Raw genomic sequence first — 17,576 nt, 5'->3', positions numbered from 1 at the left:
TGGGCCTCCTGGCCATTAGGAATGAATGGGAAGGTATTCCTTAATTGCGATTTCGCAATTTGCTAATCGCAATTAAGGAATAACAAGAAATCGCAAAATATTTGCGAATTTTTAAATACATCCCGTTTTGCGATTCTCAAATAGCGATTCTCAAAAAATCGCTATTTGAGAATCGCAATTACGGATTTTGATACATATGCCCCCTAGTGCCTAGACTCATTCCTAACACCCCCGCAGAATATGTTAGCCTAAAGACCAGCTAGTTCACAGCGCCACTGTAAGCCCTCCTAACCTACCAGGGAACTAACAGTTTCTGGCAACCAATGAACATGACAAGCCTGATTCCTCAGGAATCTTGGAAACAGTACAGAACATTTTGCTTAGTCACTCGAACTCACTTGTTCTCAGAGAAATAATCAGAGAATACACACTGGGATGTTTTCAAAAATATTTATTGAACCAATGTTATTCTTGCATAAAATATGTGTGCTGCAATGATTAGGAGACAGAAGCAAATGATGGAGATTGAAAGCATCAAAAGAGTGAACAGTAGATACATTTCTACCATGGTGCTGAGGCAATGAATATATGCAGGCATATATGTAATATGGTAATCTATTGTACTCCTATGATGCAGACCCTACTCTAAATGTACCTGGTATGTGTGTAGGTGTAGAGCCAAGAATGCCCCCTAGGGATGATCTAAACCCATTACCTGATGGGATGGAGTGAAGGACCCCATCTTGGTCCCGAGTTGGACACCCCTGACAGAATGTCAGACCGATGCGTGGTGATTTCTCAGCATGCAGGGACCTTCGGTGTCAGCAGAAGTGCCTCCTCTACCAATCTATTGGGATGCCTATTATTTATATTAAAAAGAAGCCTTTGCAATGTGCGCGCTAGATTAGTAATGTTATGGATATGTGGATATTGCTGTTGCATCGTGGATGAAGATAAGACGACTTTTGTACCTAGTGTGTAGAGAGGCCTAGTACATCATGTTCAAGGCATCATGATAATGCTATGCGAAGCTGGATGTGAAAAGAAAGTAGTTTCAGAGAAACTAATCCAACATTGTCGTGCATGCAAATGTGTGCAAAAGTTCACTGCTGAAATTTTATTTTCTAGGACGATGTAAGGAATAAGCTGCCTCGCTACATGGGCCTAAATCAGGCATATCACACTCACTCCTCATCCTAAGGGTTGATATATAAAAGCTATCTAAAAAGCCAGTATAATTATAATTAAGGCTTCCTGTTTTCCGTTTTTACTGATTTTACAGATAAATACAGACAGAAAACATTGTGTTTCCTGTCTGTATTCATTTAATAAAGCGGAAAATACTGAAAATGGGGCTTGTTGTGAGAGACTTTCCAAGCTGTCTTTCATGATTTCCAGGAAGCAGCTGAGCAGATGGACAGCATGGAGAGTTTAAAAAACGGACGAGAGTCCTTAAATACAGTCATATGCTAGCATATATGTGTAGTATAATGCTAATATATACCTGTGAGTGTAGCGTTTTGTTTTACGTGGCTGCTTAACTTGCTAAATTGTGATAGGCATCCATGTGTGAGTGCACATTCAAGACTTCAATAAATGTGAAAATATACCATTTTACAGCTCCATTTATCCTCAAAACACAAAATAAATATGGGTAAATATACCAATAAGATGGCCAAAAAATAAATATGGATAAATACAGATGGATATGTTAAAAAAATAAATAGCTTAAAACCGGGAGTACTAATTATATTGTCATAAAAATGGAAAAAGGTAAAAACTAGTCTTAACATCATCTAAAAGCAAGCTTCCCTTAAAAATATCCATAATAAAAGGTAAAAACTGCTCTCAACAACGTCTAAAAGCAAGCTTCTCTTTAAAACATTCATAAAATCTTTGAAGTCATTATACTATTTGAAATCATAAGCACTCAGCAAGCCATGGCAAAAATGTTTTGGATCAATTTAGTTTATAAAACAAGCCGAATTGTTCCCACATGAAAAAAAGGCCAATAATTTCTTGTGTTCTGGGTGATAGACATAACATTGTTGTTGTCCATAACTGCAAACGATGAGCTCAGAGGAGCACCTCAATGCGGATTCATGGAGCAAAGGTGATTCCATCCAACTCTAAGAGCAGCTGCTGAGGGAGAGACTGCAGCCTCTTTGTGTATTGTGGAGCCGTTGTCCAAGGCACTAGGAGCCGAAGCGTCCCAGGGTGGCTTAAAAAATGCATTCATCAGCATCGGAAGATGCTGGGGACAACAATACCCATGTTCTGTTAACGGTACAGCAGTACATCAATGTCCAATGGCACAACCAGTTGTGATCATAGGCATATCTTTAATACGCATTTATGACGAAAAAGCAGGCAGTAGAATACAGGGTGTATGCAGGTAAGCCAAACAGGCCTAAAGGACAAGAACAAGTGCTCGTCCAGTTCTTGAAGTCGAAGTGTGCCAAATGTGTGAACTATGTGCCCACTGCATTGTAGCACAAGAAGTGCTGTCTCCATTCCGAATTGAACTGTAATGTCCATTGCAGATCAGAAAAAAATAAAATCAGGATTCCCGCCAAAAGTAGCTGGACAAGCGGGAGCCCTTCAAAAACACTTCCCAGCACGGAGTGTATGAATGATGGAATAACTCTGAAGATTGTCTGAAAGGTTCTAACCAGTCCAGAGCCGATACATTTTAAAAAAATGCACTATTCCTCTAGTATCAGAAATGTTAAAGGTATGATGGACTAGTTCCCCAAAATGCAGCGGGAAGGTAGTGTGGAGTAGTGTCTGTATCTCACACGAGGACCTTGCAACCTGGAGATAAGATGTCTCCTGTTGAAAAAGCATGGCTTTCAGTCTGCTAAGGGAACCAAGGCGCATGTTGGAAACATTTAGTGAAGGCCACAGAGCTCCCACCTAATTTTGCAGGCAGGTGGAAACAGTACTTGTGTACAACAAGTTACTAAGGAATTAACCGTCATCAGACAAGCGATGCCCAGTTCCATTCCACAGCAACATTGATCATTCAGCATCGAGTAGCTCTCATTCGAGAGCAATTTGAAAACCAGACATATCACGGCAGTTGGGAAACCCTTCAGATAACAAGACAGGTTCACAACCGAAGCATTGCATGCCCCGTGAAGAGAAATGTCCTTGCAAACTAAGGCTCCGATTAGGGCACCCTCACAGTCAGAACCACTAAGAAAAACATCTTTGTCCCCTTTCCTGCACTTAAACCTAAACGGTCATTCCCAACACTCATGCACATAACCTTCCCCTAGCGCATCATATCTGCCTACCTGTTAGTATTGGAGACATATTGAACTTGGAAAGTCATGACTGATAGGGTGATATAACCATGGATAATCCAGGCTTTGGATGGTGACTCTGTCGCAGTAAAAGGTAATTGGTCTAGTTTTTCAGTGTGTTACATGGTGTATTTCGTATCTCTGCATGCCATAGTTATCTGTCTTTCCGTCAGATCGTATGCAGAGAATAGACTGGTAGTGTTCATGCAACGCCATGGCACATGGCCAAAACATAGTGTTTGCAATGTCCAGCTCAGCATTACGATGGAACGTAACTGTGACTGTCCATGTTGTAAAATAGACATGTCCTGCTGTATTATGTCAATTGCAGAAGACACAATGTTGCCCAGTGAATAAATTCAGAATGATAAAGTGGTCATACCATTGTCAACCACAGCCAAAGCCATTTCAATATTTACCCTGTCTATCCCATGCAATCTCTCTGCAGCTTCCTGCTGTGAAATTTTCCACAACTCGTTGTATATTCCATACAAGAAGCGCTTTTGATGTGGGTTTCTGGGACCCAGCAAAAAATCCCTGAGATCCAGGTCATCAGAAAGAAGGGGCAAGTGTTGTTTCACCTGGGAAAGTCTTGAGCTCTTTAGCCACTCTAGAAATAACTTCCCAACACTATATGATGTCACTACCCATGCGTGTTCTGTTTGTACATAGTGTAGGTCGGGCCTGTTGATCTATCACCTCCTGTGTTACCCAGGAACCTAGACTGACATTTATCTGTGTCTAGAGGCCATGCCAACCAACCCTGCTGATTGGGGTTTGATGTATTATATGATCCATTGCGGAGCATGGCATCTAATGTATCCTCACTGTACTTTGTGTATTGTTGCCAATGTTCAAAGCGTGTAAATGTGGGAATGCGAGGAGAGTTCAAATCTTTTGCCTGAGCTAAACCCAGGCAGGAAGTCTGTTGCCCTGTTTTATTCAGGGAAATCATTTGATGAGGTATGAGGCATGCTCTAAATAATGCCTCTTTTCCCTGAACCTGCAAACCTTTTGTTCACCCAGACAGATTTTGTCTATTGTGTCCTTCCAAAAGTCGAAACCCTGTATAGACAGTTGGGAAATAAAGGAAGCAGATTAAATCAGCTTGGTGTTTGTGAGCATATTCTTATTTGCAGGTGAAGGTCAATCAATCAATCAATAAATCAGGGAATTGTAAGTGTGCTATTCACCCGTGAGGGCCTCAAGGCGCTGAAGGTCAAGCCTATAGTAATAAGAGGCTGGGTCTTATGGGCCAAAAACAGAAAAATATGCACATTTGTGTGGAAATGTTTTTGAACTTACTTTTGGTGGCATTGCACAGTGTTCCTATTGGGTGTAATTGTAAACAGCATGTAGGATACTAGCTTTGTGTAAAAAATGGTGACCATCATGTTGATAGCAGAACATATCGCCAAAATTACTTGTACTATCATACAATTCATCATTAGAAAAAGCTGGTGATTTCTCTAGATCGTAATGCAAATTATGCACCGTTTCAATGTCCCTATCATCAGAGAATGTACTAGAGGTGATGATATCATTTAGAGAAATCTTGAACAAATATGGAATTACCCTGTCCCACACTATTCTATCAGGAACTGGAAACGCTGTAATGTTAACCAGGGAGAGGTCCCTCAGTTCACGGTGCGAAGATGCATGTGGATTTAGAACCAAGTTCAACATGTTGGACTGCTGAGCATTCTGGGAGATAATGTCCATTCAGAAGTAGAAAAAAGGCAGTCTATAAACCAATCCAGGGTACCAGGAAAAGTAATCCAATTGTATCCCAGAGATGTATACAGGGAGCAAAAATGTATGTCTTTGTCAGCCAAAGATAGAGAGAATAAACTCGTAGCTTGAAAGAGAGTGGTGGTGTTGGCAGTTCAAGTTCACTTGGATCCAAAGAAAAGTCATCATAATGCACGAAGTAGCCAGACACTGTCCGGTCTATTTGTGGCAGCTCAGCAGGTTTTGTAGAAATGGGAAATGACTCGATCTGTAGCATGTTGACCTAGACGTCGTCAAGTTTGCCAATTGAAATTTCTGTACTGGATTACTGTACAGTTGTAGTTGTTTCATTGGGAGAAGCAACATCTAATTTTTGTTGACAGCCTTTCTTTGGAAAGAGGAGTCTTCAATAGCTATTAAATCTTCCATCTGAACTTCCTGTATGGTATCAAGAGGAGATCGTCGACTATCCAGGAGCCCATTCGGCCTATTGTTGAGAATCGGCCACATAGTGTGGTTTGATCAGTTCGATGGAGACAACCTTCTGTTACAACGACCGGCAAGAGGCGGAGGAAATATAGTTCTGGTACCTTCAACAGCCAGGACAGGTACAGGTGCTCTGTAAGATGTCCCAAATTCTTTCTTGTCCTGTATTATTTCTCTGACCAGATCCCCAATCTTTGGGACCCAGGCAGGTCTAGCCGAAACTGCTTTCACTTATTTAGTGGTGGTGCGTTTCACTTGGACGTTGCTTTGTAAGGCTCTGTAATCATTTTAGTCCTGTAAAACACCCAAACGATCACTGAGGTCAAATTAAGTTTCAGCTGCCACTTCGCTGAGACTATCGAGGTCTGGTACCCTCATTATCACCCCAAACATGTATATATAAGTGTGGAGAATTCGCTATATGCATTTTGTAGTGCCAGTATCAGGGCTCTTAGTTCTGCCAGCTGTGCTGTGTAGTTCCCTAGGGACGGTGCATGTGTTATTTCGAGAAGAAACTTTCCATGCTGCTTTTTTTATAAAACTTTATTGAGTGATAACACTAGTCATTCTAACAAAAAGCACCTACTTCGGGATGTAAGGCATCAATCAGTGATGAGATTTTCTTTTCAGTTTTCTAATGAGATAAAAGTAAAATGAATGAATACATTAAATGCTGTGTGTTTTACCAATTACAGAAAATCATCCCCCTGAAGAAGGGCTGAGTCCCGAAATGCATTGGGCATATGATTTGATTGATGAATATTTTCTAAAGAAATTTGAATAAAAATATTGAAAGATTAAGAAAAGAAGAAATGTTTTGTTTACAATTATTGAAACACTTCTTTGAGTGCATCGTGGTGACGTTCTCCACTCTATGGGATAACGCTATCTTTTGCATATTCAACACCCTCGCACTCAGGAGGGTCAACCAAGTTGCACCTACCTACATATTTACAAGGTTTACTTTACTTACCAAGGAGTGCGATTGCTCTAAAAATTGACTGAATCTTGTTTCAGCTTTGCCACTTGTTCCCAAAGCATCTTGTTTTTGATTGTATAACCCTTTGACTCTTGAAACCCATTTTGGCCACAATAGTGAAGGTATTCATTGTAAGACTGGACACAGTAAAATGAATCACACACAATAAGTGTGGAGAATTCGCTATATGCATTTTGTTCCCTAGGGACGGTGCAAGTGTTATTCCGAGAAGAAACTTTACATGCTGCATGCGCCCTTTTACAATTGCATATGCTGCAGAATACTGCTGTTTTGATCCTATGGCAGGTTGATCAGATCCATCGGTATAAATGATACATTCTTATCGATCTAGAGGCATTATTTCATTCAGCAGAGGATATTCTTTTTCGTACTGCAGGAATGCTTTTGTTTGCAGTGTAGTGTCAAATCTGTAGTCTACATCTGTTGCAGTGAGAGACTTAGCCCATTGAATCCATCTTGAATGTAGAGCTTTAGCATTCGGTATGCTTGCTTTAGAAACCGCCTCTAGAGTCGGTAAGGGGGAAAGACAATTATGCATTTTCCCTGAGTTAGGGCTCTCTCTCATTACAGCAGTCTGTACAGCTGGGAGAATTTTCTCAGTGGATGTAAAACGCATTTCAACTTTTGTGTACAGATGTGGTTTGTATGCTATAGGTACCGTATTGCCTTTATTGAAAGTGATGTAGGTGTACCCGGTAGGTCCAGCAACTATGTGGATCACCAGGTTATTTGTGTTGACACATGTGTTTAAATGTCTGTAAGCAAGCATGTCAGTTTGTAAGGAATGTAAAATATCAGTATGTTACTGTGTCCAGTGTTGCACTGAAAAGTCAGGCCTAATTAAGTTGTAGAATGGTTTCACCCTTTCTGCATAATCCAAATAGTAAGTTGTGCCAAACTTTAAAACTCCTAACATGGATTGTGGTCTCTTCAGAGTTGTTGGAGGTTGGAGCAATGCATATTTTTCTAAAAATGTTTAGCCAGGCTAATGCTTTCACTTGATAACATGTATCCCAAAAACAGGACACTGAAGTGGGCTATTTTAGATTTTTTTAAATTGAATTTGTAGCCCAGGTAAGTAAACACCACTATTATGTTGTTCACTCTAGCCAAATGTTCCATTCGTTTATTGTCCGTCAGCTAAATATCATTTACATAGGACACCGCCTCCTCATCAATACTAAGTAACTCTGTTACTCAGGATGAAAACAGCCCAGGGCTATTCTTATACCCTTGTGGAAAAGGACAAGATTGACGCTGAGACCCTAGAGCTGAAAACTTGGTCAAATATCCACTTCCAGGTGCTGTATTCTAGCAGAAAAAAGCATCTGAGATGTCTAGTGTTGTTTTGTAGTTCTTCCACCCAATGTTATTCATCAGTGTGGCACTGTGTGCATTCTGTACTGCAAACGTGCGTGTGGATGCATTTAAATGTCTATAATCTAAGACTAAAAGATATGAATTGTCAGGTTTCATTACGGGAAACAAAGGATTATTCATAGATGAGGTGCAAGTCTCTATTACACCCTGGTACTCAAGTTGATTTAAGATTTCTCTGACATGTTTCCTTGCTCCATGTTTAATTGGGTACTGTCTCTGCGGTTGAAGGATCATTTTTAATGGGAAGCAAATTGGGTGAATTCTGTGTTTGCCCTGTGGGCCCGTATGGGGAAAAATGCTTCAAGCTGTGCTATTTTTTGTGCTATCCAAAACTGTACCTGTTTCTGACTGCTGGGAATCCTTCCCTTTCCGGCATTCAGCGTTTTAGTACTAAATTAAGGTCATGCAGCCTTAGCAGCCCTCACAGGTTGAACTATAAGTGTTCGCATTATGTATTGTGTATGATTTCTGTAAATTTTCACTAAATCTTCGTATAGTGTGCACATTTCTGCTGCTCCTAACCTATGACTGTCTATGGTGTGTACGAAGCTAAGACCAGTCAGGTCGCTCCTTCTTTACTGAGCGGATCAAGTCTCACATTTTCTACATGTGGGGAGGGCGCCTTTAAACCAATTTATATGCTCTTGGTAAGTAAACAGGACTTCGATGTCCACATATGGAAAGTAGTCCTCTGGTGTCTCATCTTCAATGTAACTGTGAAACAGTTGCGTGTGTATGCAGTTGCTCATGTGCTTAAACCACGGCGGTAAGATCTCCACCCATTGCAGGGAGGGTATGTTGTAATAGTTTCATAGTAACTGCCTGTCTGCAAATTTCTGAAATATTTAGAGTATCTTCTTGTACTCCAATGCCGTATCCAAGGTCGGTCATTGTAAAAAGAAAAAGAAAAAAAGTTTTTTATTTAAATGAATTCTATTGAGATTCTGCTTGTACTACATGGGAACATTTTTAATCCTACAAGCTTGATAAACCCTTCCGCCAATACTTAGGACGTGCCTACTCAGCTGAGGCAGATTCCCCTTTCCCACTACCATCGTCTCCGGTTTAATGTGAGTAGGGGTGTCTGAGAAAGCACGACTGAACTATTCAGATTTGACCATTTAAAAGTGCCTAACTAACGTTAGCAGCAGCATGTCGTGTACTTCCTACTAATCTGTAGGATCTGCGCATTGTTTGGACAACATAAACTGACGGCCTGGTGCCTAGACTGGTTACGGACACCCCCGCAGGATATGTTGGTCTATAAGCCAGCTAGCTCACAGTGCCACTGTAAGCCCCCCTAACCTACCAGGGAGCAAACAATTTCTGGCAACCACTGAACATGATCGTGGAAACAGTACAGAACCTTTTTCTCAGTCACTCATGCTCACTTGTTCTCAGAGAAATATACAGAGAATACACAGTGGGACCTTTTCAATAATATTTATTGAACCAACGTTATTCTTGTATAAAATATGTGTGCTGCAATAATTAAGAGACAGAAGCAAATGAAAGAGATTACAACTATAAGAGTGAACATTAGATACATTTCTACCATGGTGCTGAAGAAATGAATATATACAGGCATATATGTAATATTGTAATCTAACGTACTCCTATGATGCGGACCCTACCCTAAGTGTACCAAGAGTGTGTGTAGGTGTAGAGCCAAGAATCCCCCCAAGGGACAATCAAAACACATTACCTGATGGAAGAGAGTGAAGGACCCCGTCTTGGTCTCGAGTTGGACACCCCTCACGGAATGTCAGACGGGTGGGTGGTGATTTCTAAGCATGCAGGGACCTTTGGTGTAAGCAGAAGTGCGTCCTCTACCAATTTATTGGAATGTCTATTATTTATAATAAAAAGAAGCCTTGGCGATATGCGCGTTTGATTACTGATGTTATGTATATTTGGATAGTGCTGTCGCCTCATGAATAAAGATAGGATGACTTTTCTACCTAGTACGTAGAGAAGCCTGGTACATGATGTTTAGGGCATTGTGATAATGGTGTGCAACAATGGATACGAAAACAAAGTAGTTTCAGAGAAACTAATCCAACATTGTTGTGCATGCAAATGTGTGCAAAAGGTCACTGCTGAAATGTTATTTTCTAAAACAATGTAAGGAATAAGCTGCCTCAGTACATGGACCTAACTTGGGAATATAACAAGCTGACTCTCAATTATGCACCTCTGTAAAACAGATACTGAGCATGTGCTCTCTCAAGATCAAATGATACAACCCATTAAAATTAAAACTTTGCTGCCCCTCACCCAGCCATTGAGTGCCTTACGCATGAATTCAATAAAATCTACAGAGGATTGGTTGGGAATCTTTGGTGATACTTTTCGGCAGTCAGACCAGATTTGGCAATCAAAATGCCTTCATAGCGGTTTACTTGGTTTGGTCACTAAACTATAATGTCAGAAGTGTGTCCCTCCCAAGTGAAGGCATGTGTTTCTACAGACCACCTGCAGTGCTCCTCAGGAACCTTGTGTACCTTGAGTGCAACCTCATAGGCAGAAAGCCACTAATCAATGCCATCTCCCACCTCACAATTGGGCACAAAATCCTTGGGTATATGAAACATTTTGTCTCTGTCAGGTAAGGCATTTTTGCTGCCACCATCACTGCTGCAATCAGACTGCCTGGTCTTGATGTCCAGCTCCTTCAGCCTCAGCTCATGAGCCAACATGAGTTTCTCCCCTGCTAAGGCTCTATCAGCCTCAGTCCTTTTGGCTTCCATCTCAACCTTTTTTCTCTTCAGCCTCCATTCCAATTTGGCCATCTGTAGCTTGAATTCTTTCTCCTCCATCCTCTCCCTCAGCTCCTTTGGGGATAGGACACAGGAAGACACAATGCTTCATCTTCTCACAGGGAGCTCATATCCAGGGATGTCCCCCTCAACTGCTGTAGGTGGTCCCTGAAGCAGAGCCATTCTCGGGCTCCCTCATCTGATCACTCTCCTGGGGGTGGGCTTCTGCCCAGGTCCTCAAGGCCTTTTGAAATTCCACCTTTATGGTGGCACTCTGGGCAGGTGCACCCATCTTCTTGCAAAACGTTTTCAACTGAGCCACTATGAAATCTTCCATCTTGGTCAGCTCAAACTACATGGTTCTAGTTGCAGAACCAGTCAGAGACATGATGTAGAGGATGAACAAAAATGCAAAGCAGGGAAAAATGAAAGAAAAATCGGAAAAGGTCTTGGATGTGGATGGGTAGCGTACTTCTAGTTACCATATACCCTCACTGTTGATCACCAATGTTAGAAATTGGGTATCCGGTTGGCAGAGGTATGCCTCTGTCCAAGTAGAAACCTCAATCCTAGTCAGGGTATGTCACAACACACCTTAAATTATCCTGTGCTCACCCTCCAGTAGCTTGGCACAGAGCAGTCAGGCTCAACTTAAGAGGCAATGTGTAAAGTTATTGTGCAACACTTCATACAATAACACAGGGAAAACACCATAAAAAGTCTCCACACCAGGTTAGTTAAAACAAGACCAAAAGAACAAAAATTCATCAAGTAGAAGTCGAAATATGATTTTTTAAAGAATAAATGACAAAATAGCGCTTATAAGCAATAAGCGCTTAAGTGGGTCATCCGGTCGTGCTTGACCAGGGAAATGTCCAAAGTTTAGGCCAACCACAATGGAACGCGGGCCGGCTGCACAGACCCACTTGGGCTGCTACGCCAAAGTACCTTAATCCAGGATTTGTCTATGAGGATGCGAGGTGCAGATGAGGCGATGTATTGGTGTCGAGCCATGCAGTGAATGAAATGCGTCGATTTCCTCCACGCAACTGTGCCGATATGTTGGTTCAGTGTACAAAAGCTGGTTCTAGATGTGATGTACGGCTGCTGCTCCCGCAGCAGGAGAAGCGTCGATATAAAAGATGATGCACTGGTTCTGAGGATGATGCGCTGGATCCGCTCCATGTAATGATGAGGATGTGCTAGTTCTAAGGTCGATGCACTGGGTCCGCTCTCTGCAACGACAATAATGCGCTACTTCCGACTCACGGCAAATGGATGATGTGCTGTTTCTTAGGGGATGTGTGGATTCTGGATGAAGAAGCACCTTAGACCTTACTTCCACGGATCAAGGACTGGGGTGGCACCACTTGGCACGGCAAACTCACAGCTTGCAAAGTCCCGGTGCAGATGTAGGTGATATAATTCTTTGATATCCTTGAGATTTGGGAACAGGAGGCAAGCCAGCAAGCCTTTGGAGTCACTCTGGGTTCAAATGATGCAGGTCCAACCCTTCTCACCCAGGCAGGAGAACAGCAAGCAGCAGGGCAGCTCAGCAAGGCAGGAGCACAGCAAGGCAAAGTTCAGCAAAGCAGTGGTCCAGCAGAGAATCAGTCCTTTTAGCAGCACAGCAGCTCTTTTTCCTGGCATAGTAGTCACAGGTCCAGATGCGTACTGAAGTAATGGTGTCATAGTTCCAGCACTTATACTCAGTGGTGCCTTGAAGTCGGGGAGACTTCAAAGAAAGCTTTGAAGTGCACAGATGTTCTCCCTTCCTGCCCTGGCTCCAGCAGACACACTACAGGGAGTAATCAATCCTTTGTGTGGGGTCAGGACACAGCCCTTTCAGGTGTAAGTGTCAGCTCCTCCCTCCCATCTGGCTCAGGATGGCCCACATGCATGCGACAACTCGGGCACACTTACTCTTCCTTTGTGTGTGCCTGTCTAGAACGACTGCGGGAAGCCAGCTGTCAACCACTCATGATGTGTATTCCAGATAAAGACACAAGGCACCAAATGACTAAAGTAAGTAAATGCCAACGTTCTAACAGTGACATTTGCTATAATGGAATTTAAAATCCAACTCCCATAAGTAGTGATTTTAAACTGTGAGTTAAGTGATTCAAATTTGAAAAGCCGATCTCTTCACAATTGGAAATTAACCTTGAAATGTGTAATAAGGTAATTCCAATATTATCCTATAGGAGAGCTAGTCCTTGCAGTAATGAAAAATGTATTTTTCACTACCAGTACATGTAAACTCAAAGGTACATGTTCTCCCTTTTAAATGCATGGCACACTGCCCTGTGTGTTACACAAGGCCTACTTTAGGGGTGACTTCTATGTATAGAATGGGAAGGTCTAGACATTGCCAGGTCAAGGTGGCAGTTTAAATCTGCACATACAGGCTTTGCAATGGCAGGCCTGAGCAATGATTAGAGGGCCACTTGAGTGGGTGGCACAGTGAGTGCTTCAGGCTCACTAGTAGTATTTAATTTACAGGCTGGGAACAAGTAGTGCACTTTACTAGGGACTTATAAGTAAATTAAATATGCCAATTGGAAATAAGTCGTTTAGGGGGTGAGAGCACAAGAACTTTAGAACTAGTCACCAGTGGTAAAGTGCGCAGAGTCCTAAAACCAGCTAAATGAGTTTGGAAAAATGGAGGTTTTCAGGGAAAAAGTTGGGGGAAGAGCACCCAAGGCTGTAAGATCTAACAACCGTGGTCTGTAAATAGTACAAAAGGCCTTCCTTCTTCATAGTAACTCAATTTCTCAATAGTCCGTTTAAAAGCTAAACACTGTTTCTCTATGATTGAGTATCTTTGTTTCTTTGGGAATAACTTTCAACTAATAAAGAGAATTGGTTTAGCGTCTTTAAACTTATTTAATTGAGAACAAAGTGTCCCGATATTCACTAGTATTTCTAGTAAGGTATGAGACTTCTGCCCAAACAAAAGGTCGAATGGTAAGGACCTGAAGCTGGCTCGAGCCTGGTTACGTTTTACAAAGATGGCTAGTAGTACCAACTTATCCCGTTCCTTTCCTGCATGACTTAACATTTTCTATAGGGGGAACTTATGGGTGCCATTTTAACATTCAACCAAACCATCTGCTTGGAAATCATAAGTCGAAGTATGTGACTTCTTAATGTCCAATTGTGCAATTTTTTTTCATTAATTTCATTATAAAAGTACTTTGTTCTGCCAGAAGGTCTTCATGGAAAACCCATCCACATAAAAATTTCAATGACAGCTGAAGCTAGACTCTTTGGTAGTAAGTTGTATAGTCAAACATAACCAGAAAATATGTGTACCCTCTGGTGGGGAATACCATTAGTCCTACAATACCTAAGGCTATCCTTTGGAAGGACACACCAATAATAGGTAGTCATTTCGGGGACTCCATGGGGGGCTTATATAGATTCTTCTTCTGACAGACTGGGCATTCCTGGCAACATTTTGACTGGGGGTTAGTGCTTTCTATGTTCAACACTCCGTCCATCATCCCCTTTGGTTTTTCTTTGTTCGCCCTAAGTTGGCAAGGTGTGCCCAGACGTGGGTCCCTTGCTCACTTTGCCACTGGATTCAAGCTAGCCTGGATGATGAAGGTTATGAAACCGAAACCGGTCCCAGGATGCTTGATTCCGGTCCAGGGAAGACATGGCTTGGCAGTTCGGGCTGGACTGTTCCCATGAAGCACAGGGTCAGACTGATTTGCATATGGCCATGTCTGAACTGGGGTTGCGGAGTGAGCTAAAGAATGATGATGGATTCAACCCAGATCAGTTGCCTGGGGGTGAGTGCTTGCAAAGTTCAACACTCCGTCCATCAACCCCTTTGGTTTTGCTTTGTACGCCCTAAGATGGCAGGGTATGCCCAGACGTGGGTCCCTTGCTCACTTTGCCACTGGATACAAGACAGCCTGGCTGATGAGGGTTATGAACCCGAAACGGGTCCCAGGATGCTTGTTTCCGGTCCAGGGAAGACATGGCTTGGCAGTTCGGGCTGGACTGTTCCCATGAGGCACAGGGTCAGACTGATTTGCATATAGCCATGTCTGAACTGGGGTGGCGGAGTGAGCTAATGAATGATGATGAATTAAACACAGATCAATTGACTGGGGGTGAGGGCTTGCAATGTTCAACACTCCGTCTAGCATCCCCTTTGGTTTTGCAATATTTTGTATCTAGGCATATGTAGCAGCCCAATAGAATTGTTCTAAAATGCTTTTAGTCATTTTGTCAAAGCCAAAATGTCAAGCCGACAAGTGAGACTGGACATATAACAGTACTTGGCTCCTAAAAACTTGTGTTACTGAAAACTGGGATGTCTATCCCTCATTTCCAACCCTATACAATGAACACTCACGTATAAATAAAACTGGTCATATCTAGGGAAGAGTTCTTATATGACCTGCTCCGAGGTAAACTGTAACAGTTGTCCACCTGTGCTGCTCTGAAGTTTCTGTCTAGCTGTCAAGGTTATTGAGAAAGTTGTGTTCTTTGAGCAGTACCATTCTTCTTCTCTAGCCTCCTCTCTCTCCTGCTCTTTTTGGGCTCCTGGAGACCCTCTAAACTAATTTCTTCATGAGACAATAGGGATTTCCTGACCCAGTCATCCTTTCCCTATAATGCCTTCTCTAATAGGGTATTGAAGCAAGGGATATCTGTTCCTAAAATCCAATTCTTATGGCAGATCTGGAATAATTCCCACTTCAAGATACATTATTTTCCAAAGGGGGTTATCCACTGGTAACAGAGCCATAAGATATTCTTTTTGATCCTTGTGAATACACCTTATTACTGTTTTTTCTGATAGCTGTCTGGATGAGGAAGGGCTAAATTACTTCGCACTACTGACTATTTACATCCTAAATCAACACAAAGTAGTGACTACCTGATAATTCGCCTGGTTCTCGGCTATAATACATATATCTCAGGGTCCATCCAATTTCCGTGGGTTTTTCTTTGACCTTTTTTCTGAAAGTATTGAGCATTATAGGACAGTCCTCCACACTCAAAGCTTTGAGGCCCTGGATACATCCCTGCACCTACTGGTGGACTTGGTATGGCAGGGACTTTGAAAAGAGATGGGTTCACTCTTTTAAAGTATTTGCTTGTCCGCTGTGAAGGGCCTTTTATCATCTTTCCTTCTTCTGGGTTTTCTTTAATCTCCAGAGTTTGGGAAAAAGTTGTTCCCATCTAGATTTTGGTTTATGGTAAGGGTAGCGTCCTGCCTTAATCACCAAAGGGGTTGCCGAGGCAAAGTGTCCAAAAATTGTGTAGATATATTTTGTTCATTATCTCCTCTTTAGTGGCTTTGTGGAGTTCTTATCACTGATTAGTAGAGACTTTCATTTTGAGAAAAGACTTCTAGGGATATCTGGAAGACCTTCTCACTCTTGCCTAAACAGCAATCTGTGTGTTTTGTCATCAACTATAAGGGCCTCATAACGATGTCAGTCAGACACCAAACTGGCCGACTCCTTGCGGATTCAGTTCCGACAGACTCATGATCAGAAGTTCCTCCTGACCGATTACAATGCTTCCTAACATCGTTCGGAATGACTCCCATTGACTTCTATGGGAGCCTGTGTTCCGACCGACAACACAGGCTCCTATGGGGAAAAGGGGTGTCTGCCGAAAACCTTGTTACCCCATGTCGGACACCCCATGGTGTCTGCCACACTGTGTATGGTCTTACAGGGGGGTCCCTTGGATACCCCCAGCCCCCAACCAGAGGCCTCAGGATGAAGAGGGGCCTGCTAGGGGCCCCCAAAGTCAGTGTCTGACAACCTTTTTGTGTCGGATAGACTGAGTCGGAAAGGCTGTCAGAATCCGACATCGTAATCGGTCGGTCGGAAACGCTGTCAATTGAGCTATTGAGCTGTAGAGATCGCCTCCTACCGACTCGGATTCTCCAACTGCCGTTTAGAACCAATTCAGAGTGACCGAACGGGTCCCCTTCTGACCACAAGAATTGTAATTGAACCAAGTCGGTCGGATGGGTTCTAACACGGTCTAGGGTGGGGGGCTTTCGGACCGACATCGTAATGTGGCCATTAGTGTTTCTATTACAACCTTTTTGACTTCTGCATATGGAGCTGTACCAGCAAGGTTAGAAGACTGATATGCGGCCTGATTTTTGTTCAACAAAGAGCAAAGACAGATAGTGACTCCAATGTTCAGGGGACCAATTAAAAATTGGGGTTGTCCTTTCACAATGTATAAAATGCCCTCAGGATCTCAGCACAAGTAAATTTCTGGGGGACCATGGTGGGATCGAGAGGAACCTGTACTCTATTTTGCATCAAAGCTGTGGTTAACTGTACTTTATTGTCCGATACTTGTAGTAACTGATCTTTCTGGTTGTTAATGTTTTGCTTCCAAGTTGATCACTTTTGGTTAGTGGATCATATATATCTTTCCACGGTCCATTCCAATTTTTTTTGTCTCCCACTAACTGGTGTACTACTGCACCTGTTTTCTAAGTGGTTAGGACTTCTGGAATTCCACTTCTGACACCAAATCTTTTGTGGGTTCAGCGGAGTGCACCAGGAAATCACAAAAACAATCAGGATGCTTGAATATTTATTGTATGATGAACTATTCTTATAGTTAAAAAGTCAATCTCAACATTAATGTATCTGTATTTTCTGCTTTTCCAACGTCATCTCGTTTCTTCTCTCTAAGAAAATCTGCCCTCAGACTAGATTTGGAGAAACAGTAGTGAAAAAATTAATTCTATGTGCAATTTTACATAGTAAACTCACCCTGAGTCATTTTAAAATGCACAGGCAGCTACCCTTGACGTTAGTAAATCTTAGTTGCTTTTGTTGCTCTGTGTTTCAGTTTTTCAGTACCTCACACACACTGTGGCTTCACTTTGCACTTATTCCTAAGAGCCTCTCG

This window comes from Triturus cristatus, chromosome 5_1 (assembly GCF_964204655.1).
Source record: "Triturus cristatus chromosome 5_1, aTriCri1.1, whole genome shotgun sequence".
Taxonomy (NCBI): domain Eukaryota; kingdom Metazoa; phylum Chordata; class Amphibia; order Caudata; family Salamandridae; genus Triturus; species Triturus cristatus.
The sequence above is the reverse complement of the archived record's forward strand: the minus strand, read 5'-3'. Positions refer to the sequence as shown.